The 27,549-nt window shown below is 46.7% G+C and overlaps 1 protein-coding gene across 3 annotated transcripts in view; it reads right to left on the bottom strand.

Moving 5' to 3' along the window:
* Nucleotides 1–27,549, bottom strand: part of Zdhhc14 (zinc finger DHHC-type palmitoyltransferase 14) — a 260,562-nt gene that overhangs the window by 72,155 nt on the left and 160,858 nt on the right. The window lies entirely within an intron of this gene.

Below are 27,549 nucleotides of genomic sequence, written 5' to 3'. Positions count from 1 at the left end.
GCTCAAATTAGCAGAGAAACAGAGATAGTTTTGTGAGAAATAGCTTAAGAGGGAAAATCATCTAAAACCAGAGGCATGCCTCTCAGATATATAACAAACATTCAAATATAAAAAACTATAAAACATCATTAAAAACACACAGATTTGAGGAGGTCATTTTTAAAATGTTGTATTAGGTTTATTTATCTATACGGGTATGTATGAGTGCGTATGCGCATATGCACACACGTACACCAGCACGGAGGCCTGAGGACAGCCTGCGTGACTTAGTCTTTTGCCACCACCGAGTGGGTTCCAGAGACTGAAGTCAGAACACCAGCCTCAGCAGCGAGTGAGCCGTTTTACTCACCCCAGGGTTAAACATCGGTAGCAAGACAACCTGCATAAAGAACACAGATGCTTTCTCATATACAACTGAAAAATTACATGTCAAAACTTCCCTAAAGTGCAAATGATAAAGTAGAAAAGTAATTTTTACGTGCACCACAAAGCCCTTCAGAAATACTTGCCAATAAGTAAGAAAGACAAATATTCTAAGAGGAAGGGGTGAGTGTGTGTGTGTGTGTGTAGCATGTACAGGCCATCTCACATGAAGAAGGTGAGAATAACCCAGGAGTTTATTTTCAAAATGTGTGAGTCCTGATCAACTCATTGAAATAAGTGCGTTCTAAGGTTTATTTCTCAATGATGATGCTAAGAGCAGAAATCCAGGTGTATATGCTTTTGGTAGAGATATGAACTAACATAACCTTTGCAGACACAAGGAAGTCCTGTCCATCAAAACTTTAAAGACAAAACTCTGGGGCTGGAGAGATGGCACAGTGATCCAGGGCACTTGCTGCTTGGCAAGTTCTCAGCACCCACACTTCGGCTCACAACCATCCGTATCTCCAGTTACAAGGGATCCACCACCCTCTTGTGGCCTCTGTGGGCACCACACACATGTGGTATGCGCATAGACGTGCACGCAGGCACAAATGCTCACACACGTAAAATAACAGCAAATCTGTAAATACATAAATCACTGGGTCCAGGAACAGCACAATAGTTGTTTACATAGTTGGTGTAAGGGAAATGTCACAAAGATTGAAGACAACATGACCGCTTATTATTAAAACCTGGGGACAACTGCAGAGTTAACCTGAGAGTAGATGAACTATGATTTGATCATACACAGAACTATTATAAAACCCAGTAAAGATGAGGTGGGATGGTGAATAGCCTATTAGGGGGAAATCTGTTTTCAAAACAGCAATATACGATGTGACCAAATGTTTGTGTAAAATATGTTATTCAGAGAAAAATCAGGATGTGTCAAAACGTTAACTGCAGATATCTCTGACTTAGGACTTAGAGTACTATTAGGCTAAAATCTATTTCCATTTTCATTATACTTTTTGAAGTTTCCATAAGCAAAATATGTTGCTTCATAGTGAGAAAAAATGTAATTTTTGAAACTGAGTTTTAGTTGGGGCATAAAACGTTCACAGGAGACTGAAGTTATTTTAATGCCCTCACAGTCACAAACGTAGATGGTGTGGAAATGTCTCTGCTGCTTGGAGGAAATTAATTACAAGTTCAGAGATTTCATTGATCATTTTTGGAAGTTGTCCTCTGTGCCTTCCTAGAAGACTGTGTGTAAGACATTATTCAGAGACTTAACGTCATTCCTGAAGCCCAGAGGAGGAGGTTACTTCAGTCACGGCTCGGCCAGTCTAAGCTTTTGGGCTCTCAAGCTGTCTCCTAAGCACATGGTTATGTATAATGTATGGGACTCGATCAGAAACCCAGGCCTTTTAACACACATTTCCCTGCAGATCATTTACTTCTAAGAAAACCACCTTATGCTACTGGAATTAATTCTTTGATCTGCAGAGCTATTATGGAGCTATTGCACCAGGAGAAACCAAGGGGGTGGGGTGGGTGGAAGGAGCACTTTACTGAGAGTCAAGGCAGAGCCATGTTGTCTCAGATAGGTGCCCACTGGGTGACTGAACCTCTGTGGCTGTGCAAAGGTAATGACAGAGAAGGCGCTTATCTTTGGGCATAAAATGCTATACCATACTTTCCTGGTAACCAGTCTTCTGAGTCCACCGACTATGGCTTCGCTTTGGACTCTTTAACATCCTTGTAGTTCACTCTGGGCAACACTGAGTGACTCGCCTGTGTCCTCTGTTGTGGGTTGGATGTGTTAAAGTCTGGGTCCCCAGGGTGCCTCCTTGGCAGGTGCTGTGGATCCTCAGGGGTCAGCTGGTCTTTAGGTCATTGAGGGCACATCCCCTGCTGTGGTTTAAATGTAAAACGTCCCCCTTTAGGCTCCTGGGTTTGAATGCTTGGTCCACAGCTGGTGGCAGTACATGGGAGAAAGAGGGTCATGGGGGTGGGGCCTTGAGGTTTTATAGCACAGATCTACTTCCTGTCTGCGCTCTGCTTCCTGACACAGGCCATGTGACTTGTCAGTTTCTCGCTCCCATTGCTGCAGGGGAGTGTGTCCCCTCAGAGTCTAACTTAAACTGTAGGTCAGAGGAAAAGAGTCCTGTCTAAATTGCTTCGCGTCGAGGCTTTGGTCACAACAATGAGAAAACAACTAATGCATCCTGAAAGGGATTGTGGGATGTCGGCTTTCTCGCGCTCTCCACACCTTGACTTAGGACCCGAATGTCTTCTTCCTACACATGCTCCCAATCTTACACTGGAACTGCCAGAGTAGAGTGGTGACCCAAAATGAAACGTTTCCCTTAATAACTTAGTTATTTTGTGTATTTAACTATTTATGGAAAATTAGCCAAGTCCTTCTCATACGGTGTTTCTCTTTATTCTCACAAACAGATGTCAGTGTTTAAAAGGACCAAGTAGATAAGCATCCATCACATGCTTGGACCAACATACTTAATGTAGACCCAATCCCACAGTGGGCCAATACTCTCAACTTAACGCCTTTGTACTAACGTGATAATGAGAAAAGCCAAATAGCCTTGCTTTTTTAATTTCCAACGACAGCCTGGAAGAACTTATCAGTAGCAGATCAGTGCCATTTCACCCCATACCTCATAAACACTCTGCTGGCCCATGGCACCTTCTGATGACACCACCAAGTCCCCAAATGAAAATCAGACCAAAATCAGATGCATCTAAATGCAATTTTATGATTGGCAGCACTGAGTTTTTCCATTCCATATTGGTGCTTAATAGGTTCTCTAATACGGGACCCTATCCACATTGTGAAATCACATTGCAAAAGCTGAGAGAATCAGGATGAGTGGGTTATTACCAAGTTCCTGTGGTTATTAGGACTAGTGTGTGTGTGTGTGTGTGTGTGTGTGTGTATGTGTGTGTGTGCACATTACTGAAGTTTCAATGTTTCAGCAATGATTTCCAGAGATGGCTAATCACTCAGTAAATATCTGGTAGAAAACAGAGAGAAATAGGTTTATAGTTCTTGCAATTGGTTGAAATGGCTACCAGTTCCTACATACCCAAAAGCATACAGGACAACAGCTAAGGTGAGCTGCAGACTGATGTTTGCAGGCAGGCTGAATACAGTTTTTGCATTATGGCATGGCTACGAGCCTATGGCAGCCCGAACGTGGGATGTGGTACCCTGTGAGACCGACTCCTCTTGTGTGAGACCCTCACCCACCAGGTCAGACTGAGGCTCACTCCTCACAGGAGACACCTGCCCATTACCCCTCCTGGCTTTTCCCTGTAGGTAGCCCTTTGAGCCGAGGGACTGAAATATTTTGTTAGATATGCCACAAACACCTGTGTTTCTCACTGTCTCTGCAAACTTTCAGACACTAAGAAAAGCCAAGTCCTGGGACTCTGGGAAGGCAATATATAGGTGTTTAGCTAAACTCAGTCCCTCACAGCCAAACACAGGATCTCCGACTGAGTGAGCTGTGTTTGTATCAGTCACTGTCACGTGAGCTGCCCTGGTTTAGCCGAGTGTCAGGACACTGGGTCTCACATTTAAATGTCAAGGCATACTCTGGCTTGGTGGCACACCCACATGTTGATCTGGGGTCTTTAGGGGGAAACTTGTTTACTTGTGGATGTGTATGGTTTATGAGAGATGAAGTGTGCATGGTGCGTTACTTTTTGTCACTGTGGTTAGAATACCTGACACAAACAACTTCAGGGAAATAATCTGTTGTTGGCTTCACAGTCACGGAGGGCTCATTCACAATTGCCTGGCCTCTTGTGCTTGGGCAGAACATCATAGTGGTAGGAACACAAGGCTGAGCCACTTCTTAATGGACAGGAGAAGACTTAAGAGGCCAGAGCTCAGAGTGCCCTTGGGGGTCTTTCTTATACTAATAGAGGGTTTGTGAGTTAGTGAGAATCACTGTTTGTTTGTTTAACTTTTCCAACAACAACAAAAAAAAAGCAAAATGATGGGGAACGCAGGGAGACAATAAGGCACATTCAGACCCCGACTCCCTCAGTGGGGTACACGTCCTCAGTGCTGTATCCCTCAACTTAGCTCCACCTCCTACTTACTTGACCCCCCATAATGTTCTCCTATTAAAGAGCTTATAAAGGATTAATCATCAATTATGTCAGAGGCCTCAGCATCTAATTTTCTCCGGAGCCACAATCACAGACACACCCAGAGGCATGCCACACTAATTCCATAGGTCTTTCTCTATCTACTCAACATGCCAATCAAAACTAGTCATCAAACATGGGTTAAAAAAGAAAAAGAAAATAGCACGAAAAATGTCTGGCCTCCTTGGGGGATTCTAATACGGATTAAGGATGGGGATCCTCGCCCCAGCCCAGACCCTGGCACTACACAGCTGCTTGCAGGCGATTGACAAAACGCAGAATAGCCTCTGGCTGCATCCAGATGTGGCACTTTCCTCCCCGACTCTGCTATGAATAAAGCAGAATGAATATCAGTCCCAGGGGCAGCTCAAGGACTCACGCTAGCCACGTGCTCTGAGGTATCTCCCGTAAAGGAAAAACCTGAGACTAGTTAGAACTAACACTGCCATGGTCCAAACCTGGGCCTTCTGAGCCCCTCCTGCAGGGTGTGGCTAAGTGCTGCCCACAACTCAGTTTCCGAGTCCCAGCGGGCTCTGATTCTTAGCAACACATACATGCATGTTCAGTTTCTCCTTCCTTATGCTTCTGCAAAAGACAGTAGTCATCCCAGTGGCTCTCAATGGCCACATGTCCTGCTGGCATCTGCCCTTGGCTGTTTTCACAGTTTTTTCCCATTAGTGCCTCCCTAACCCTAACAACCCCAACCCTAACCCTAACAACCTTAACCCTAACCCTAACAACCCTAACCCTAACCCTAACAACCCCAACCCTAACCCTAACAACCCTAACCCTAACCCTAACAACCCTAACCCTAACCCTAACAACCCCAACCCTAACCCTAACAACCCCAACCCTAACCCTAACAACCCTAACCCCAACAACCCCAACCCTAACCCTAACAACCTTAACCCTAACCCTAACAACCCTAACCCCAACAACCCCAACCCTAACCCTAACAACCCTAACCCCAACAACCCTAACCCCAACAACCCTAACCCTAACGCTAACTCCCAGAATGCCTGTGAGAGTCACGTAGGATACCCGCTGGATCTCACTGTCCCAGAGGGAAGGCAGCCTTCTGAGTAAAACTGAACTTGCTCCAGCCAGGAACACAGCGAGTAATGAGTTTTAAACAGCCATCTACTCAACTTTATGCATTTGCACTGATTGGTTTGTCTCCTGATCAGAAACAGAAAGAACACACAGGAACAACTGAAATCACTCATCAGTCTATGAGAAAAGAAAAGGAAAAGAGAGAGAGAAACCTTGTAGTTTCGGTCATTTCCCTAGGCTTCTAGATGTCTTAAGATCACAATGCAGACACAATTTTGTATTTCATATTTGCATGTGCTATCAAAATTATACCCAGATAAAGTTTATTTTTTATTATTGTTTCTGTTTTTTTCCTTTTTTTTTTACACTTCAGATTTTATTCCCCGTCCAGTCCACCCTCTGACTGTTCCACATCCCATACCTCCTCCCTGCACCCCCTGTCTCCGAGAGGATGTGTTGTCCCCCCTCCATTGTCATGTTAACATCACAATGCAGACACAATTTTGCATTTTGTATTTGCCTGTGCTATCAAAAATTATACCCAGATAATGTTTATAAGCCATTGATCTTTTCTGTTTTCAACACTGAAGACTGAGCCCAGAGCATGCTGGGTGAGTGCTCTACCACTGAGCCGTTTTGTTAGCATAGCCAAATAGTGTAGTTAGTGCAGTGAAATATTTAGTAACGGTTGTCACAGAGTTCTGCAACATTGTAACGATCCATTTTCCCACTGCCATACATTTATGCTGCTTCTAATTTTTATTTATTAGGTGGAGGGGGGGTGTTTCAGTTTGTCTTCTTCATGGGAGCCCTGGAAATGAATATCTGCTTCCAATTTCTTTCTTTCCCATAGAACTTTTCCCTCTTTCTGTCACTTCAATTTCTCATGTTCAATCCAATGCCCACTGACATGGAAAGGAAAGGCTGTGAGTCCCAGATCCCTGAGGACTTTCCTTCTTGACTCTTTCCTGGACAGCGCATATATAACTGTTATAATTTCAGATAACATCGTGGCGCTGCGGCTTTTAAAAGGGGGAAATGGATCAACAAGGGCGTGCCCAGAAACATACTCAGCAGTTCTTCTGAGAAAGTGCCCAGGATGTCACAGAGGCTGAGCTTCCCCTGTGGCCATGGGGCAGGCTCTCTGCACTAATACAGACATTAAATGGTGGGCAATACATCTCTGAGTTCACTGGGATCCTGCTGAGGTTTGCAGTGTACTTTCTGTGGAACAAATCTGTCTCAGAGAAGGCAGCATCAGAGAGCCGGGTGGTTTGCCTGTTGCTCTGTCTGGACATTCTCAGAAGACATCCAGGCAGTGAGGGCCAGGGTCGACACCCACTGTCACGGAGAGTCCGTGTTGCCACTGATGGCCAACTGCATCCTCATGACCCACCTCTTGTACCTTCTTTTGCAGGTACAATCAGACTGAGTCTGTTATGTCCTGGCACAAATGTGCAGTCATAAAATATTGATGAGTGAAAACCCGACAGCCATTCATTACCAGAAAGCAATTTTATCATTGTTTATTAAGGAAAGGTTGTCTCCAGAAGCCTGGAGAAGTCTCTGCAATCATGCTGAGGCTCTGTTTGATCAGGAATGAGTCTAAAGTAGGGTTTGACTCTGAAGGGTCACAGGGAGGTGGTGGGAAGTCCCCATACCAGAGACCAGTAACACACAGCCAGGCCTGCGGGCCATGGCTCCGGGTGTTTTCTGCTCTCGGTCCCTCCATCTAGGCTGGGTCAGGTTTCTGCACTGAACATTCTCTCTGTGTTTCTCTGTATCTGCCTCTTTCTTTCTCTCCCTCCAACCCCCTTCTATGTATGCATGCGTGTATGCACTCTGTAGGGGCCAGAAGTCAACCCTGAGTATCTTTTCTTCAGGAGCTGCCCATCTTGTTTTGAGAGGCAGGCTCTCTCCAGGGATCTGCCAGGGGCCATCTCCTCTGTGTGACAATCATAGGCACGTGGCACCATGCCCAACTCTGTCCATTTAACTCAGTTTCTCTTGTTCGCAAGTCAAGCATGTTACGGATCAAGCTATTTCCGAGCTCCTGAATTTTGTCCTATTCTTTTGGACCCTCAAAATCAACCCAGTGATTTTTTGCAAAATATCATCTCGATTTTTCTTTCCTTTTTAGTAACAACACCTTACAGCTAGCCTGTGTGCTTGCTGCTAAGCACAAAGATGGACTCGAGGGGTCTGAGCCCAGAATCCCAAATGTAAGGAAAAAAAAAAACAAAAACGAAAAACAAACTTCAGTTCTCAGTTTTTTCCATGGCTGTAGCAGAACCCAATAATTCCGGACTGGTGGTGTGTCGCTTTTCTTATATTGGAAATTCCTCCTCCCCACAAACTTGGACTCCGTTTCTGTTTGTTTTCATCCAGATTCAGGCATGGCTGGATGTCAGCCGTTTGGATTGGATGCTCTGTGGCCTCCCTCGGTGATAAATGCCTGTTAAATAGTTTCTCTCTGGTAATGAAGCCTGCCTGAGGTGAGAAGTGGAACGTAAACTACATCAAGTTCAGATGACCTTGGTCTGGGGCATGTGACTACCCACCCGCAAGGTCAGAGTGACAGCCAACATTGTTCCTGGAGTCTAAGACAAAGAGCTTACTTAGATTGTCACTGTCTGCTGAGGTGGCCTCTGGACACACACAGCTCTTGAGCACTGAATGTTGGCTGTTTGAACTAAAGTGCCTTGTCAGGTGTACGAGTTATCCAAGATCTCCCAAATTTGGAACCAAAGGGAATGGAAAGCCTTTTGACAACATAAACACTGATTAAATTTCATGTGGGAGGGTCGGGTTATTTACAAGAGAATACACTGAATAGATGAGCCAGGTAGAATATTTTACCAAGACGGAATTTTCCTCTTTCTTCTATGATCAAGTTGGGGCTAGGAAATTTAGTGTTCTATGTACGGCCAGCACTCGTAGCTCACATTATGTGAATAGCACTATCACACAATCAGAAGCACGAATTGGGAATTTGTGAAGATCAGTATTTATGCATTATTGAGTAGGCTGTCAGAGAAAGGTGGTGCTGCTAACTGATGAAGCCAGCACTGTGAGGTCTGCACAGCAGGAAGCCCTGCACTGGTACTTGGTTTTTCTATCTGTTTGCCCTCAGAGCCCAGGGCCAGATCTCTCACAGCTCTCTCTCTGCAGTATAGCAATGGCTTTAGGAAGGAAGGCTGCAGGCATGGACCACACACCCACAGGAAGAACGCAGCAAACCCCTCACACACCAAGTCATAGAGAATGTTTCTAGAACTAGATTTGCATATGAGAAAAACGATGCCCCACCCCTAAAGTAGCATTTGGCTCCTCTCTCATTCTCAACACTAACGCCAAGCACTTTGGACAAATCCAAACCCACAGCCCTGTTGAGTATGCAAATCCCTTCCAACCCCGCCCTCCCAATGTCTGTCCATCTACAGGCATCTGTGTAGAATGAGCCTTCAGGGATGAACTGCCTCACATGGGCACAAATCTGGGGTCTTTTGCCTCCCATAAGAACAGACAATTCAGCCAGTCTTGACAGCACATGGCTCTCTCTAGAGCCATTGACTGATCCTTTCCCAACTTGCTAGGACTCTGCTGGGGGCTCCTGTCTGCTTGGTTTACCTCCAGCCTGCCCTTTTCCTGCTGAATTAATCATCTCTCACTCCTTTAATCCCAGCTCTCAGAAAGCAAAAGAAGGCAGATCTCTGTTGAGTTCAAGGCCAGCCTGGTCTGCCTGGTCCAGGACAGCCAGGGCTACACAGAGAAATCTTGTCTGCAAAAACAAACAAACAAACAAACAAATCTAAGTTCTCAAATTGGGCAGTGGTGGCACACACCTTTAATTCCATCACTTGGGAGGCAGAGGCAGGCAGATTTCTGAGTTCGAGGCCAGCCTGGTCTACAGAGTTCCAGGACAGCCTGGGATACACATAGAAACCCTGTCTTGAAAAACAAAAAACAAAACAAAACAAATCTTCCTCTACTGATACAGATTGGGACCAGAAGCATCACTAGGCTGGTCCTTGGGGTCTAATCTGTCTCTTTTAGTCTCGTGATAGGATAGTGTCTTCTAAGAAGAGGATTCTACTGTGATGGCCAAGCCACCTACACAGACCCTGGCCATGAGCAGCACAGTCACCTGACTTGTCCCTCAGTGACCTGCTCTGGCTGCCTTGGATGTCTCACCTCTCTTATCCTCTGTCCCCACCCCTGTTCCAGCCTCAGGGACACCTGAACTGACGTCTTCCCTCTAGCTTTCCCAGGCTGTCTCTTGACCTTTCTACGGCTCTCCTGTGAACTCTGCGACCCTGGCCTAGGCTCAGAGTAGGAGCCTCCTTTCCTTTGGATCTTGCATGACCACCTATATTCCAGACCTATTCCCTCTCTCAGAAGCCCATCGCCCTGAAAGCCCAGCTCAGCATAGCAGGTAAGAGGAAAACTAGGCAGTCAGGCATCAGGGGTGGGGTGGGGGGTGGGGGATGGGGGTAAGGGACGATTTCCACTTCCCAAGGAGGAGACATTGCTTTCCCCTTCTAAGCCTCCATCTTCCCCGGCTGTATAAAATGAAAATGACTTTACGGGTTGCTCAGAGGTTGTTCCATGGGTTTGATTGACATGGGAACCATTCAAGCAGTGTCTGACACACAGCACATGAGACATACCTGTTACCCATCTCCTCTCTTCCCTTGTACTGCCTTCTTGACTGCCGATATCTGCCCTGAGGGGCGACATCCCGCTACCCACTCCTCAGACTCATTCATTCTTGCCTCTCCCTGGGGACACCTCCATCAGCAGCCGTGGGACTCCTGTCTGAGTATCTCTCATCCTTGGCATTTTCATATTCTGAGATAACAGCTCCCCCTTCCCCGCCATCTCCTGGGGCAACACATGTTCTTCCTGTCACCCCTGATCTAGCTCAGCTTTCTTTTTCCTGTTTCATCTTTCTTGGTCTTCTTTCAGGCTCATGTCTCCCAGCCCTCATCAACGCAGATGATGTCAGTTCCATGGTCCCCCAACCCCCACGGTGGTTTCCCCTCTTCGGGGACATTGAACAACACTGTAAGATGCTTTTATTGTCAAATTTCTAGGACTGGCCTCCCCATGAAGAATTACTTGGCAACAGTGTAGAAGCTGTGAGCAGTCCTTGTTGGCACTCCTCTGTGTGTGTGTGTGTGTGTGTGTGTGTGTGCGTGCATGGAGGGGTGTATATGTTTATACATGTGTCTGTGTGCATGGATGGGTGTATATGTTTATGCATGTGTGTATATATGCATGTGTGTATGCATGTGTGTGTTCCTAAATGTTTATGTGTGTACATGGTGTGGGCACCAGAGATTGACACTGAGTATCTTCTTCAATTTTGTGGGGACAGGGTCTCTTGCTGAACCTATGAGCTCACTATGGGCTAGAAAGGCTGGTCAGCCTGCCCCAGGGATAGTCCTGTCTCCGCCGTCCTAGCCCTGAGGTTATAAGGCGGCACTACCTTCTTATAAACCTTGCTGGAGCTTTAGATGACTAGGGACTGAACCTAAGTGCTCAGGCTGCTGAGGTCAGCACTTTGTCACCTGAGCCACCCCCCTCCCCAGGAGCACTGTGCTTCCTCACCTGTGTAACTCTCCCATTCCCCACTCGGCTACAGTTCTTTTGATTCTTCCATTTAAGGTTTTTAATGAGCATTACTTACATGTGTGAGGGCTTTGTCGGCATGTATATTTGCATATTGCATATGTGGTACAAGCACAGATGAGGGAGTCAGAGCCCCAGGCACTAGATAAGAGTTGGAACCCACCACATCAGTGCTGGGAACTTAACACTGGTCCTCTGGAAGAGCCTCAAGTGTTCTTAACTTCTGAGGCATCTTTCCAGTCCTGATTCTCTTATTTGCCTAAGATAGGGCCAAGCATAAACTGGCAAACTGGCAGTAACTGATTTCTTAACAAAACAGCCAGCAGAACCATATTCATCAAATATAATGAGATTATTATTTTTTTAATGCCACATAAGTGAGAAGCATTTTGCATTCCTTCCGCAGTCTCGTTATGGTACTTGACTGAAGAGTGTCCCGACACAGGACAGATGGCATTACTGCAAGAGGGATGGGGGTGTGTGTGTCAGAGGGCCTCCTGCTCACATGCAGCCAGGATTACATATACAGGTCATTTAGCCACCCAACCTAGTCGCTACATCCATTGTCTGAACTTGCTTTTGAGTTGTTTAAGGCATAAAGGTACAGTGGCTTTGGAGAGTCAGTCCTGTGACTGCCGTCTACCCAGTCAGAGGTCTCTTAAAACAGTGACAATCCAAGAGATGGAAGACAGCCACTGTGCTCAACTGCTGGTAGCAATGCAATGCAGGGGCCCTGTTGTAGCTCCGACAAGGGTGTGGCTAGAACACAGGGGAACTAGGCCTGTCACTGACCCTGATCACAGAGGGGTTGGTGAGGTCATGACTGGAGAGGCTAGTCCTTGAGGCAGAGATGCAGTCACCTGGCTCATTCCTTCCCCACTGTCCCTCTGTAAGTTTCTCAAGGAATTTCCCATTGGTGTGCTACACCTGTATCTTATAAACAGCTCAGGGAGGTGAGCTGCCTATTCAAAGGGACGCTCTGAGATGTGAATCTTGTGGTTGTTGATTCTACAGGGCAGCCTGGCTGTCTGCAGGTTTGTAGACTTCTTCAAAAGAAGACCTTGAAGGAGACCACATCAGTATAGAGGTTCTAGAAGTGTCGGCCTCCAGACATGAGACTCGTTAGAAAGGCAGACTGCTCCCTGACTTAGCACCTCCCCCTACACACACACACACACACACACACACACACACACACACACACACACACACAGAGCCCAGAAGACAACTTCAGCTGTCATTTCTCAGATGCTAATCACTTTATATTTCTATAGAAGGTCTTAAGTTTACCAAGCAGGCTGGGCAGTGAGCCTTAAAGAATCATCTGTCTGAGTCTTTTCCATTCTGGGATTTCCAGCATGTATCATCAACCCTAGCTTGAAAAAACAGTGTAAGTGTATGTGAGAGTGCGTGTGTGTGCGTGTGTGTGTGTGTGTGTGTGTGTGTGTGTGTGTGTGTGTGACATGCAGGAAGACCCACAAGAGGTGATCAGACCTCCCAGAACTGGAGTTACAGAAGCTACTGTGTTCTGGACATGGGACCTGGGTCTCCTGCAAAAGCAGCTAGCCATTCCTAACTCCTGAGTCGTCTTTTCCAGCCCCAGCTGCCCAGCTTCTAATTTGTACTTTCTGGGGATTAAACTCAGGTGGGTGCTTATGTCTGCAAGTCGAGCTGAGACACACTGAGACGCACCCCAGTCTTTGACCTATGGTTAACGAGGCCCCTTGCACTGCGATTCTGATTTACACACAAGTTCGAGAAGCACTGGTCTAATCAAATGGCATGGGCTTTAGCCATACTGGTGAACAATGGTCCTGACTTTCCTTAGGTATGGAAAACAGTCTCATTGTTTATAACTTTGTATCAGTAAAAATAAGACACAAACAAAACAAAAAAGCTTGTTGAAGGTAGAAGGTCTAACCGGCTATTTTCACAGAGCCTACTACTACTCAGTAAGCATCCAGTAAACACAGGTTGGAGGAGTGATTGAGTCACTGAATTAATGAGGAAAACAAAGAAGCTAACCCACCATGGCTCCACCCCAGCCTGCTTTGCCTGAAGCTAATGAGCCAAGCGGTCCATTGGCCATCATCCCCTGTAATTAAAGACCCTCATTAGCAGCGATGGGGATGCTGAAAATGCCTTCAAGTTGGAGAAACAAACTCTGGAAGCAACAAGGGGACTGTAGAGACATCTGCTCTCACCGCCTGTGAACCAGAGTGTCTGCGCTTGGTACCTCTGCCCCTCAAGCCGATCAGTCTTAAGTCTGGCCTGTAAGCATGCAATTGTGCACCAGATTTGAAAGGCTGGGTTAAAAAAAAGTGTGAATAAAGTATTATATCGTGTTTTTTAACATTAAATACAAATTGGAGTGGTAATTTTGGGGATATGAAATAAAATATTAAAGCTATTTTTGCTCATTACTTAAAAATTTTAAATCTCAGTACTAGAAAGTAACCGTTTGAGCCTGTGACTTGGTTGTATGTCTAGAGGGCACACTGCTCTGTACGCTGAAATTGTATTGTGTTTCAGTGTCGGGCAGGTCACAGATTTGTCTGTTCTGGCTTGCTGATTTCTACTGAGTGTAAAAACCAACTTATTTAAGAACTGTCGGACTTCAAGTTTCTATCCTTAAACAGACATAGATTTTTAAAAAACTGTATATAAGCCAGGGCTGGAGATATTTCAGTCAATTAATTAATTAATGCACACACACACACACACACACACACCAGGGATGGAGTTTGAGCCACAGAACCCATGTAAAGAAACCAGCAAACCTGCACAGGACTGCTCCCTTGTGATCCCAGTGCTGGGGAGGCAGAGGCAGGAAGATCCTTGGGCTTTGCTGGCTCGCTGAGGGGCCATGCTCCAGGCCAAGACTAACACACACACACACACACACACACACACAGACACACACACACACACGTGTACCAGAACACATACACACACTCAAGTGTGCACTAGAACATATACACACTCAAGTGTGTGCCACAATACACACACATACATACACACACACAAGTGTGTACCAGAACACATACACACACTCAAGTGTGTACTAGAACATATACACACTCAAGTGTGTGCCACAATACACACACATACATACACACACACACAAAATGTGCACCAAAACACATACACCATTAAGCATGTACCAGAACACACACAAGTATATACCACAATACACACATGCACACATGCACACACATACAATGTATGCACCAGAACACACACATAGATACAACGTATGCATACACCAACAAGTGAAAGTACACACTCTAAATTATGATAGCCTGTAACTTGGCATGTATCCCCCTGGCTTTCCTTCTAGAGAGTGGTCACCTATAGTTTTCATAGAGGTAACCATCTTCACTTCTGTTGGCCTGTGTGAGCTCAAAGCCTTCCATTGGTACTTTGGAAGGAAATTCTGGATAAATGAAAACCAAGGAATTGTTTTCCTATGCCCTGTCAGGAGGGCTCACTGAGCACCATTGTCCTTCTCCTTGGGTGGCTTCTTGCCTCTGACTGCCAGGCACAAGCTATTCCTAGGGTGCTCACATCTAGCTTTGGATCACTCACTGGGCGCTAGTACACATGTGTTCACGTGGTAACGCTTAGCCTCAGAACACATCTACTGGAAACACAAACCTTTCATCTGGAAGTTGTCCAGGACCCCCACTGTCTAACTGATAGCAACCCTACTTCCCAGTTCACAACTTCACAGAAGGGAGGACAGGTCCGTCGCTGGGAAGTAAGGTGTGGTATGACAGCTGACAGCTTCAGAGTCAAGTGAGTGGGGCAGAGTTTTGGTGAGAGCATAGCAGATGTAGGTCCCCCCACACCCCCCAGGCAACCCCTCATGGATTCAGAGTTTTTGGAAGGGGTCACTCCGGAGCACCGGAGCCCCTTAGATGGTTTAAGGGTATCTCTGGTGACAAGGATTCTTCCCTTGTCTAAATTCTAGCCATGTCTTCTCAACACAGCTGAGCTCCTGCTTCATTTTCTGTGTTTCCCCCCACTTAACAGGAATCCTGCTAGGCCAGGTTATCCGGAACACTACCGTATCCAGATATTCACTATATGGTGGAGTCTCAACCCCAGGGAATATTGATAACCTTGGCCTAACTTGTGCTAGAATTCTGGGTTGGTTTAACCAGGATGCCCTCCTCCCTGATTTTTTTTCCTACCTGATGACCCTAACACTGCTCCTCAGGAATTTCCACACTTCTTCAGTGTGTGTGGAATTGAGACAGAAGTCTCCTCCCCGCCACAAACCACACTGAGGAGTCCCTGTCTCCCTTCCCTCAATTTGAAGGGAGCTGATCTCGGACTTCCAATAGATGCCCTGACACGTTTGCTTGGACGGTAACAGAGAAAATCCGGGAGAGAAGAGCATTTTGTTGGGCTAAGGTCTGAGCCCTCCTCTCCTCCACCCACGAAGTATGGTCGCTCAAAAGGAAACACAATATGGAGGCTGCTCCCTGTCTGTTAGGACCCCACACTTATCTGGTCGCTGTCTCTGCTTCTCGGTGACGTGTTTAGTGTCTCTCTACCATGGTGGACCCGCCCACTTTCTCCATGCCTTCCCCAGCATCCCTACCACGATCATCTTCAGATCTACCTTAGACCACTCCCTCAGATGCCATGCCTTCCTGATCTGCCAGGTACAACCCTGCCCTTGGGACAGGTGAGTATTCCCAGCACGAAGAGCCTGCTTGCTCTGCTAACCAGCCTCCGGGCACCGTGCCCTGGAAGCCAACCTCATCTCCCTCCTCCCTGCTCCTGTGCACTGGCAATCAGACCATTGTTCCAGGGCTACTGCCCTGCTGACTTTTGAATGAATCTTATCTTGGCTTCCCCAGGAAGCCTCCCTGACCAACTCAGCCTTCCGCTCAAAGACGCTATTTTTTTTCTTACCTTGCTTCTTCTCTGAAACATGTCAGTTAAAACACTAATGATAGTGACGCTAGAGTGTTTTTTGAAATAGCTCGCTTCTTTTGCAGAGCACGCCATTTGTCTGTTGTATTTATGCAAGTGTGCATGCAGCCTTGCATTTTAAAGTGAGGGAACAGAACATAGGCTTCCTTCCTTGTGAGCAGCCAGAGAGGCTAAAATAACCTCAAGTGTTTGCTTCCAGATTTGCACAGTGAGGCCAAGGAGACAGGGCTCACTTTAGAATGATTGCACCGTGACGGATTCTTGTGCTTAGTAGGTATACCTCTAGTAGACAACAAAATCCGAGTGAGTCTCAAAAGAAGTCAAGACATTCTTCAGAGTTATAAAGTGGCAGGGCTGGGAATCGGGACCAGTTAGTTGTCTTGTTTACAGACCTTGGGTTCACGAACAGATATTTTCCTAATAAAATATAAACAGACTTTGGGATCTGTAAGGCACTATGCAACGAGTAGGTAGGCATTTGGTACTGTGGTTACATGTGTAAGATGTATGTAAGTATTCATGTGGCTGTGTGCTCCTGGGAGTGAGATGGAAGGTCAGAGTTCACGATGGTAAAGTTCCTCCACCTTATTTCTTTTTAGTTAGGGCCTCTGACTGAACCTAGGGTTCACTGATAGGCTAGATATGCTGGCCAATGAGCATCAGGAATCTTCCTGCCCCGTCTCCTTCCGGCTCAACGCTGGTGTCGTAATACCAAGCTTTTTTTACACAGGTGCTAGGGATTTGAACTTGGATCTTCTTGCTTGCATTATTAGCACTTTCCCAACTGAGTCATCTCAATAATAGGGAAGGACAGGCTGCGATCCCACAGCACTGCTGCCGGCAGGGAGGGTCAAATGTTCAATATAGTTAGCCAGACTCCTGCAAAAACACTCAGTCCTGAGGATTTAGATGCAGCGGAAGGGGCTGTCGGTTGGAAAGGAACATCACTAGGTGTTTAGTTAGCAGCAGCCGGAGGTCTATATTTCTGAGTTCCCATAATTCTCCTGCTACCTTGGTACAGTTTATGCAGATTCTGACTCAGAAGTGGGTGCTGCCTGAGACTCTGCATTTCTCACAGCTCCTGGCTGACACTGATGGCGCCCTCCCCTCCCCTGACTCTACTGTGTATAATAGTAAGTTCTCTTTCTGTGCCAAAAGAATACAATACTTAGCTTCAGTGTCAGACCTTAGCATGATGGTCGCAGATTCCTAACTGGTAAGCTCTCTGTGAGCATGAGAAGATTCCTCCCCTGTCTCTAAGCCTCAGTTTACCCATCGGTCCACTAAAAGAATTGTCCAGGACATCCATCCGTGAGGATGCTCTACAGCACAGGGCACAGGTCTGAATAGCACCCTGCCGAGAGGGAGACAGGTGCAGCAATAAGGTCACACCAGAGGGAATTCTGGGATCCTCAGCCTGCTCAGTGCCCCTGGCTGGCAGAGTGAGCCTTGGTTTTTCACTGGTATACTCTAGACGGTTGGCTGACTATGCTCTTGATCCATGTGTGGTCCCATCTGTCCCTTCCGGACCACACAGTCATGCTCTTCCTCTGCCTGTATCATGTTCTCTCTGTCCCACGAAGACATCGCCCAGCCCCGACTGTTCCACTACTCTTCCTCTGTGGATGGGAACTGGTTAGGTTTTATTACACGCTTCTGTTGGTCGGCAAAGCGTGACAGCATCGCTGGATGGCCATGCTGGGCTGACTTCACACTGCCTGTCAAGACAGTGACTTTGGCTTAGTGAGACCAAGAGAGTCTTCTTCCCCTTATCCAATATGAACCAATATTGCTTTTACAGAGGAGCTGGGCAATTCAAAACCCTAAAGAAAGCCAGCTATACACAGGGGCCTGCGTGTGAGAGAAATCTCAATCTCTATCAAGAGAGAGATTCAACTCTAGGATTGGTGGTCCAGGCTGGTAATCCCAGCTGCTAAGGAGGCTCAGCAGGATGAAGATAAACACAAGGCCTGCCTAGACCTCGGAGTGAGTTCAAAGCCAACCAGGCTAACTTGTTGAGACCATGTCTCAAAAAAAAGCAAAAACCATTTTGGGGTTGAAGTTCAGTCTTTAAACATTTGGCCAGCTGTGTGAGGGCCTAGGTTCAAACCCCCAAGTTCTATAATCAGAGAAGGGAAGGGAGGGCAGGGGAGGGGAATGGACTGGAAGGGAGAGGAAGAGAGGGGAAGAGAGAAGAGGGAGGGAGAAGAGAAGGAAGGGGAGGGGAGGGAAGGGAAGGGGAGGAAAGGGAAGGGGAGAGGAGAGGGGATGGAAGGGAGGGGAGAGAAAGGGAGAAGAGGAGAGAAGAGGGGAGAGGAAGGGAGGGGAGAGAAGGGGAGAGGAGGGGAGGGGAGGGGAGGAAAGAGAAGGGAGGGGAGAGAAGGGGGAGAGGAGAGGAGAGGAGAGGAGAGGAGAGGAGAGGAGAGGACAGGAGAGGAGAGGAGAGGAGAGGAGAGGAGAGGAGAGGAAAGGGAGAGACAGATCATTGATTTAGGATGGAGACACTGTAACTTGGAATATCTATGTAGATTGAGGGTTTTGGACTTCTTAGCTCAGGCCAGTGTGAGAAGCAAAGTGTAATCGTTTGCTTAACCAGAACCCCTTGCATCAACGCTCTCCTTGGAGGGAATAGCAACTCACTTTCTGACACACAAAGCTATCCGCAGGATGGAGAAGACGACTGTATAACAAGTCCCCATTAAAAAGAGACGAGCTGCCAGATGGCTTTCTGTAGCAACTAGAAGTCACCACCCCGAGCGCTCCTTACACAGGACCACCTTCAAAATCAGCAAAGGCAAGTGCTTCAGACACGGAGTCCAATGGCAGCGCTTCCTCCATCCTGTGCCATTGGACTGTCTATAGGAGGAAGAAATGATGCAGGCTTCCCGCCCTGCCCTGGATGAAAACCACGCATCCTTCCAAATCCTATGATAAAACAAAATTATCATAGTGGTGGCGCACGCCTTTAATCCCAGCACTTGGGAGGCAGAGGCAGGCAGATTTCTGAGTTCGAGGCCAGCCTGGTCTACAGAGTGAGCTCCAGGACAGCCAGGGCTATACAGAGAAACCCTGTCTCGAAAAAAATTTTTTCTCCTTCCTTTCCTAGAACCAGACTTTTAAAATCCTGTGGTATTTACCCCAAAGGCTGCACTCTTGTGTTGTGACATCTGGTTCCCAGCTCTGGGATTTTCTGAGAGACGATCAAGAATTTTGACATTCTGAGCCTCAGCCCTGCATTCGTGTGGGAGGCTGGCTGCCTATGCTTCCCTCAAATCTGTACGCGGTAGATCATTCTAGAATTTTTTTTTCTAAAACAAGGAATCTAGTTTCCCCCTCTTTTCTTCCTAGGATGCTGTTTTCTTCAAAAGCATTCTTTTGTCTCTCCCAGAAATTCTTTGGGATATGGTGGGCTCCCTGGCTCTGCCTTGCATACAAACACCACAAACATGCACACAGCAGGGACATAACCGTCACATCACACAGGATCCTCAGGCAGCTCCCAGATGGAAATAGGAAATGTCTGGAGTCTGTCTACAGCACGTCATTCTCTGCCCACTTAGTGTAGGGCTTAGGGAGTTATGAGATGCCAATCCAGTACCCATCTGGGTGGTGGATAGGATGGAGAAAGTCAGTTCAGGAGACAGGAAGGCCAGGGCTGGGTGATGATGCCAGTCTGGGAAGAGAGAGAATGGAATCCAGGAGAAAGGGAAATGTTATAAATTTGAGTAAGTCCGGAAATGCCCCACCCGAGCCCTGGTTCCCTGGCTTCAAGATGTGGGCAGGACATGGAAGCAGCTAGGAGTGTGGGGCAGGATGACTTATGAACCTGCACTGGTCTCACGGCTCTGGCCAAATGACCTCCTTCTGCAAATCGCTTTTATTTTTCTCACACATAAAGCAGGGATGTTGGTGTCAGCTGGAAATAACAGGGCAGCTGTGGAGGAGCCGAAATGCAGCCTGGGAAAACCCGACATGACGCTTCAACGAGACAATCAGGTAATGCGATACAAGGGCATCGCTCTGGCTGTTCATCAGGGCCAGGGAGCCAACTGCACGGGATAAGCACGGAGGATGTTCTAGTCACCGGGCCCAGGTAAGTGCATCAGCTGGTGTGTGGATGACAGTCTGAAAGTTCCAACTGGCTCCCCAAAGACCCTGACAGAGCTGGGCAGAGAAGAGCAGGTCGGAAAGGCTGAGGGAGGCAGAAGGAACCTTAGAGATAGGTTCATTCCGGACAGAGCTCTAGGAACCTGTCAGATGTTTGTGGGGACTTGGGAAGGCATCAGGAAGATAAGACCTGGGTGGATAGCCAAAAAGCAAAACAAAACAAAACAAAAATAATAACCAAACCAAACCAAACCAGAACAACAACAACAAAAAACCCAATAAAACCCTTGTCTTCTAAGATTGGTGAAAGATTGTCAAAACATTCGCCTATGACACCCGCCGGTTGGAGCCTGCCATCTGTGACTCCGGAACAGTAAGGATAGCTGGTACTCAGTACACAGAGTACCAGCATATGGTGTAGCAGGTTTCACTGCAGATCAGTCACAGCCAATAGAGTAGTCATTACACAAATAAATAAATACACAAATGAAGCAAGCATGTTTTGGACCAGTCTCGTGGTGGATATTATCAATAGATCTAATCAGCCCAAAATGAAACTAAAAGGTGGCTATAAAGAACTCCCAACGCCCTCCAGGTCATGTGATACAAAAATTAAATTATCAATAAAGCTTGTCCCTGTAGAAATAGCAGTTCTGGGGCTGGGGAGATGGCTCAGTGGTTAAAGTGTAAGGGGTTAAGTGATTAAGCAAAAGGCCCTGTGTTCAGATCACCATCACCCAAGTAAAGGGTCGTGAAGCTGACAGGCATAGGTTGAGAGAGGACTTCTATTCTCAGGAGGCACACGCGGGTCAGTCACTATGAAGGATTCGGCCAGCCCTATGTTAGTAACCTGACTAAATAAGCAAGAAAACAAACAAATAAAAAGCTGGGTGGGGGAGGGCCAGGCATGCTAGTGTGTGGTGGTCCTTGGTGGTCCATGTTGATGCATGTTGGTTCATGTTGGTACATGGTGGTATATGGTAGTGGATGGTGGTACATTGTGATGCATGTTGGTGTATGGTCATGCATGGTAATGCACGGTGGTACATGGTGGTGCATAGTGATGCATGGTGGTGCATGGTGATGCATGGTGTTGCATGGTGTTGCCTGGTGATGCATGGTGGTGCATGATGGTACATGGTGATGCATGATGGTGCATGGTGGTACATGGTGGTGCATGGTGATGCATGATGGTGCATGGTGGTACATGGTGATGCATGATGGTGCATGGTGGTATATGTTCATGCATGGTAATGCATGATGGTGTATGGTAGTACATGGTGGTGCATGGTGGCACATGGTGGTACATGGTAGTACATGGTGGTGCATGGTGATGCATGATGGTGCATGGTGGTATATGTTCATGCATGGTAATACATGATGGTGCATGGTAGTACATGGTGGTGCATGGTGATGCATGGTGGTATATGGTGATGCATGATGGCGCATGGTGGCGCATGGTGGTACATGGTGGTACATGGTGATGCATGATGGTGTATGGTAGTACATGGTGGTGCATGGTAGTGCAAGGTGGTACATGGTCATGTGTGGTGATGCATGGTGGTGCATGGTGATGCATGGTGGTACATGGTGGTTCATGCCTACAATTCTAGTACAGAGGAATCAGAGCACGCAGATTTCTGTGGCTTGCTGGCCAGCCAACCCTGAAATAGCCAAATTAGCAAGTTTCAGGTTCAGTGAGATCGACTCAAAAAAAGGTAAAGAATGATTGAGGGAGATATGCTCTAGGACATACACACACACTCACACACACTCTCACACACACATACACACACATGCACACTAAAGAAAAGAATAATCCTGAAAGAAAATTTACTGTGTGTTTCACAGTATTAAAGAGCGTTGATAAAAATTTCATTTTGAATTTTATTCAGAAAAGAAATTACTCCAATAAAATAGCTTTAATAAAATAAATATGAAGAGGAAAACATTGGAATCAGCTCAGTGGCAACAGAGGAAATTGGCTGAAGTCTTTAACTGGCAAACAGTGTTCCCAGAAGCACACTGCCCCAGCGCTGGGGATTGAACCCAGTCACGCACATGATGACTGCCTCTTGTCACTGAGCTGCATCCCTACCTCAGAAATGACTACCTCATTGAGCTACCTCAGAAATGACTATCTTTAGCAAAACCCATTAGTGACATTGAATTCCAGGGAAAACGTTTCTGTACTTAAACACAGACTAACAATGTCACTGGAGAACAGCTGCAGCAAGCCATAGCAGTGGCCAGCCCTTTCAGAGGTCCTGGGAAACCCCTGGGACCTCACGGGGAGGATGAGGATGTGGGACCAGGCTCCTGACTGGCTGAGGATGCCTGCTTCAGGGTGTAGTACTGCACTTCCTAACATTTTTACCCACAGAGATAAGAGTTGATGGGTGGTTTGGTCAAACGAGGGGGAAGGGAGTTGGGAGGAGAATTAGGACAAAGAAAAATGGCAGGGAGAAGAAATGGGGAGGGAGGGTCCCAGCAGGGGACAGTTGGGGCACCCTCACCTCTCCTCCCCTCCCCCATCATCTCCCTTCCCACCAGGCATCATATGTCCTAGGCAAGCAAGCGCTCTACAGCTGAGCTACGCCCCCAGTCCTGTGGATGCATCAAAGTCCATCAGCTTCCTTGGATTCCATCCAAATGCTATCCGGCAATGGCTGACCTCACGTTTAATATTTGGGCTACTGTGCCCCAGGGAGGAGGTCTTCATTATCTTTTGGGAGTCAAACAGGTCAGGTTCACAGGCTGGCTATCCCCTGCTCTTTACAAGGATGTCCCGGGTCCTGGTGGCCCTGGGATCCTAGAGAGACTCCAGGGCAGTGCCCCCCCCCCCAGCACTTCTCTTTCCATCACAGGAAGGCCTGTTTCTAGTAGAAATGAGTTGCTTTATCCTGAGATTTGTAGGACAGCGTGTCAGCCTTTGTTTGTCTTCTAATCCCAAGAACTGATTGTTCTTGGATGAACCCAAACTGTGAGGTTTCCTAGGAAACCCAAGTTGGTGTTGACCTTTCCATGACCCTCCTCGGACCCCTGATGCTCCTTCATGTCTCCTGTTTTGTAACCTATGTTATTTGGGACATTTTTTATGAAGAAGGAACTTTGTGGCATTTTTTTTAAGAGCCTCAGAGCAGTATCTGAAGCCCTCCCCCTCCCCCTAAACACCCACACCTCTGCACAAGCCTGGGGGTGGGGGTGGGGGTGCGGAGCATGGTTGTTCAAATCCTTGGCAAACCCTCAATAAACCACTCATGTGGCTCTTAACAAGCTTTTCTATGCACAAGCTATAAACAGCTAATTAGAATTAATAGCCTTAATAATAAAAATAATTTCTTTTAAACCTAAATTTTCATTTTCTTTCTCCCGCCAGATAGCACAAAAATAAATGTTAAGATTTCACCGAAACAAAATCCAATATTTGAAAGCCAAGGAGCACACAGGAGTCCTCAGCAAGAGTCACAGCCATGAGGAAGAAAACTGTATGCCTGAAGCCCCTTCAGATTTGGGGGTGGGACACAGTGCCTAGCTCTGTCTGTGAATTCCTTCCTTCCCTTCATCCTTTCGGGAAGCATGAAGCCTCTGATGAGAACTCGAGCTCGTGGAAGGGAAAGACACCACTCGGAAAACTTAAAAAAGGACAGGTAAATATAACATCCTTTACTGAGCGCCAAGGTCCTGGCAGGCACCTCACAAGACTCACACCATCGCCCCTATTGTATAGACAAATCCTGGGAGCACACGCTGAGGTTAAGTATGCCCTGGTCTAAAGTTACACAGCTAAGGAATGGGCTAGCCGGACTAAAGGCCACATCCCAGTGGCTGCTTCTTCCCTCTCTATATTCTCTCCTCCTTCCCTTAAAAAAAAAAAAATCACATTATTGAAGTGTAATTTACAAACCACAACGGTGACCCACTGAAGTCATAGTTCCTAGTGGCTTTGCTGCATTGTGCAGTGATCACCTTGACCTAATTTTAGGCTGTATTTGTCACCCCAGTCCCCTCTCTACCTGATGGTGGGTATAATGAAACGAATGCACTCTTACCCCCACACCAGCATCTTACTCTTCTGGTTTTTCTTTCTAGACATTTATCTTTTAGCCTTTAGTATATAAATGGAGTCTTTTAGTCTGGCTTCTCTCAGCGCCATGCTCTTGGCCCACCCGTGGAGCATATAGTAATTGTGACTTTTTTATTTAAATTGCTAATAGGATTCTATTATGCAGGTGCAGATATATAAGATGATAGTCGTCAAATCACTCATCGATGGATGTGTGGGTTCCGCTCCGTTTTTGGTCACCAGGTATAACAAGTCTTTATGAGAAACTGGATCCTATTGTTTTCCTTGGCTATATACTTAGGAGTTGGAATCTCTGGGTCATGTGGTAACTGTTCAGCTATTTCAAGAGTTTTGAGGCATTGTTTTTCAAAATGTCACCACCAGCGATGAGTAAGCATTTTTGAGTTACATCCTCCTAATGACAGAGGGTGTTAAGATTCTATTCTTTTTTCACATATTCCCAGCTCTTTATACACCATCTGTGGAAATCTGTCTGTTCCTGATTTTAACATCTCCTTTTCATCTGTCTGTCTGTCTGTCTGCCTGCCTTTCTCTCTCATCAGTAAAGGAAAAGAGGTGCTAATTTGTTGATCCTTTCAAAGAACTGACATCTAGCCTCATTGATTTTGTTCTGCGTTTTCCTCTATTCTCCTTTATTGATTTCCTGTCTAAACTTTACGAATTCCTACCTCCCACAATGCTGCTTGCTTTGAGTTTAGTTTGCTCTGCCTTTCTAGTTTCTTAAGATAAAAACTTGCTTATTGATATTTTTGGGTGCTCCACCCGGAACTGAGGCCATTCTCTGAGGGAAACGGTGGTGTTCTTGGCTTAGCAGGTCCTGGCAGGATTTCCTCACCTTTACCTTCAGCACTGGGGCTGGAGACACAAGAACGTGACAAGAGTGTCACAAATACCCAGACTTTTCCCAGCCTGCTCCCAGCCTGATGAATTCCGATGTTCGTTTCTGGCAGTTTTGTTCAGCTTTCCACCTGGCTGTTTCCCTCCAGGAGAAATCAAGTCTTGCTTGGGCCCATCTGTTCCTCAGTCTCCCTCTCATAGAGTCTATGCCTTTGGGGTCATGGGTCAAAGTTCATTTCAAAGATGAGCCTCAACATACCGTGCCTCTGAGAGTCGACCTTTGTAGCAGAGGACTCCAATCGCACTCCTGATGCAGTCCAAGCATACAGGGAAGGCTGCACACCCAACCCTCACAGCACTGCTCTGGAAGAGACCCCTGCAGCGGCCTCTGGGGATCACAGTGTACTCTGTGTCACCTTCTGTGGCTTGGCACTAAGCAGAGGATTTTCCAGATACATGCTGATGTGAGACGGTCTAGACTACAGATCCAGACTTCTCCTGAAGAGACTTGGCCCCCCTTTATCCTCTCCTAGGGGATACAAGGAATGGTGGGGAACTAGGGGCAGGAACCTGGAGACCTGGCTGCAGCCCCTCTCTGTAGGGTCTGACCTCCCCATTTGTAAAAGAGAGCAGTAAGAATTTTATCATCACAGAGTTACGTAGATGCGAGCAAGTTCCATGATAGCCATTTACCAGGCCTAAAAAATGACCAATGTGCCATAAATTAAAAAGGTTTTCAGTAATGAACTAGCACTCCCTGTCCTGGAGTCCCAAGGCACAGGGGCTGGAGAAGGGTGCTCTTTCCCCTGGGACTCACAAGCCCCATCTCCTCTCTACTGAGGAAACAAGATGTCCACAGAGCATCAGGAGGCAACTCCTCCTCCCAGTGTTGATGACCGCCTCCGGTGAGGCCACGAAGGGATGAGAGGCATGGAGGATGGAGCAAAGGCTGAGAGGAAGTCACAGCTCTGCGCTGATCTTGGGAAATGAAAGAACAGGTCTAGCACTGGCCACACCTGCACCTGCTTGTGCTGTAGCAAAGCAACCCTCTGCTGCTCCAGCCAAGGCTATGAAGAGAGCCAGGAAGGGAATCCACACTGGGTTTCCCGGCCCTATTCTATATCTTCACATTGAGTCATCGCGGGCTGTTTTTTCTTATCAAGCTTGCTGGTGTACTTTAGCTAAGCTATATGTCCACGAGACACACATTTACTACCTAGAAAGGGTTCTCGATACTTCTAACGTTTGCTGTGTGAAGGCATCGGGGTCTGTTTTAGATTTTCAAACTAAATTTCTGTAAACTCTAACTCCAGGCTTTAGTCTCTAAGGAAAATAAAGCTATTAATTTCAGCACATGCTACTGGTACGTACTGCTATGGTGTGTCAATGAAAGAAATACTGGATCCCAGGCTGTATAAATAAGGCAGGCTAAGATATAACTTTGCTTTGTATGGTGGCTTCATATTGATCAGCAACTTGATAGGGTCTAGAATCACTTAGGAGACAAGTCTTTGGGACAGTCTGTAAGGAATCTTCTTGGGTGTATTAATTGTGGTAGAAAGACCCCCCCCCCTCCCCAGCACTAAATGATGATGTTCTGTGGACTGGGGCTTAGGACTGAATGGATCAGGAAATCAAGGCTAACACCAGCATTCATCTCTCTCTTTCCCAATAGCAGATACAATATGATCTATAACTATTTACCTCAGGTTCCTGTCACTATGAACTTGACACACAAACGAGAGGTATCTGAAAGGAGGAAATATTTATTGAGAAAATGCCTCCGTGGGATCCAACTGTAGGGTATTATTTAAATTAGTGATCAATGGGGAAGGGCCCAGTCCAGTCTTAGGTTCTATGAGAAGGCAGACTGAGCAAGCCAGGAGGAGCAAGCCAGTAAGCAGCACCCCTCCACAGCCTCCGCATCAGCTCCTGCTTCCAGGTTCCTGCCCTGTTTGAGTTCCTGTCCTGGCTTCCTTTGGTGATCAACAGCAAGCAGTGTGGGAAGTGTAAGCTGAATAAAGCCTTTCCTCCCCAACTTGCTTTTTGGTCATGGTGTTCAGCTGCAGCAATAGAAACTCCAAAACAACCCTCAAACAGTGAGTCAAAGCAAACCCCTCCTTCTTTAAATTCCTTTGACAGATATTTTGTTGCAACGTTGAGAACAGTAACCAACCTACTTAGCTTTTATTGTGGAAATTAGGGAAGTGCCAAGACCCACAGAGAAGCCAAAATCACCGAGGTTCTGGAGCAGAGCAGAATTGAATGCTTGAGTTTCGGAGAAACATCTGGAAACCTTGCCGGTTGGGGGCCTTCTTGCATGCTGGCACAGCCCC

Source organism: Apodemus sylvaticus, chromosome 23, assembly GCF_947179515.1.
Source record: "Apodemus sylvaticus chromosome 23, mApoSyl1.1, whole genome shotgun sequence".
Classification (NCBI taxonomy): domain Eukaryota; kingdom Metazoa; phylum Chordata; class Mammalia; order Rodentia; family Muridae; genus Apodemus; species Apodemus sylvaticus.
The sequence above is the reverse complement of the archived record's forward strand: the minus strand, read 5'-3'. Positions and strand labels throughout refer to the sequence as shown.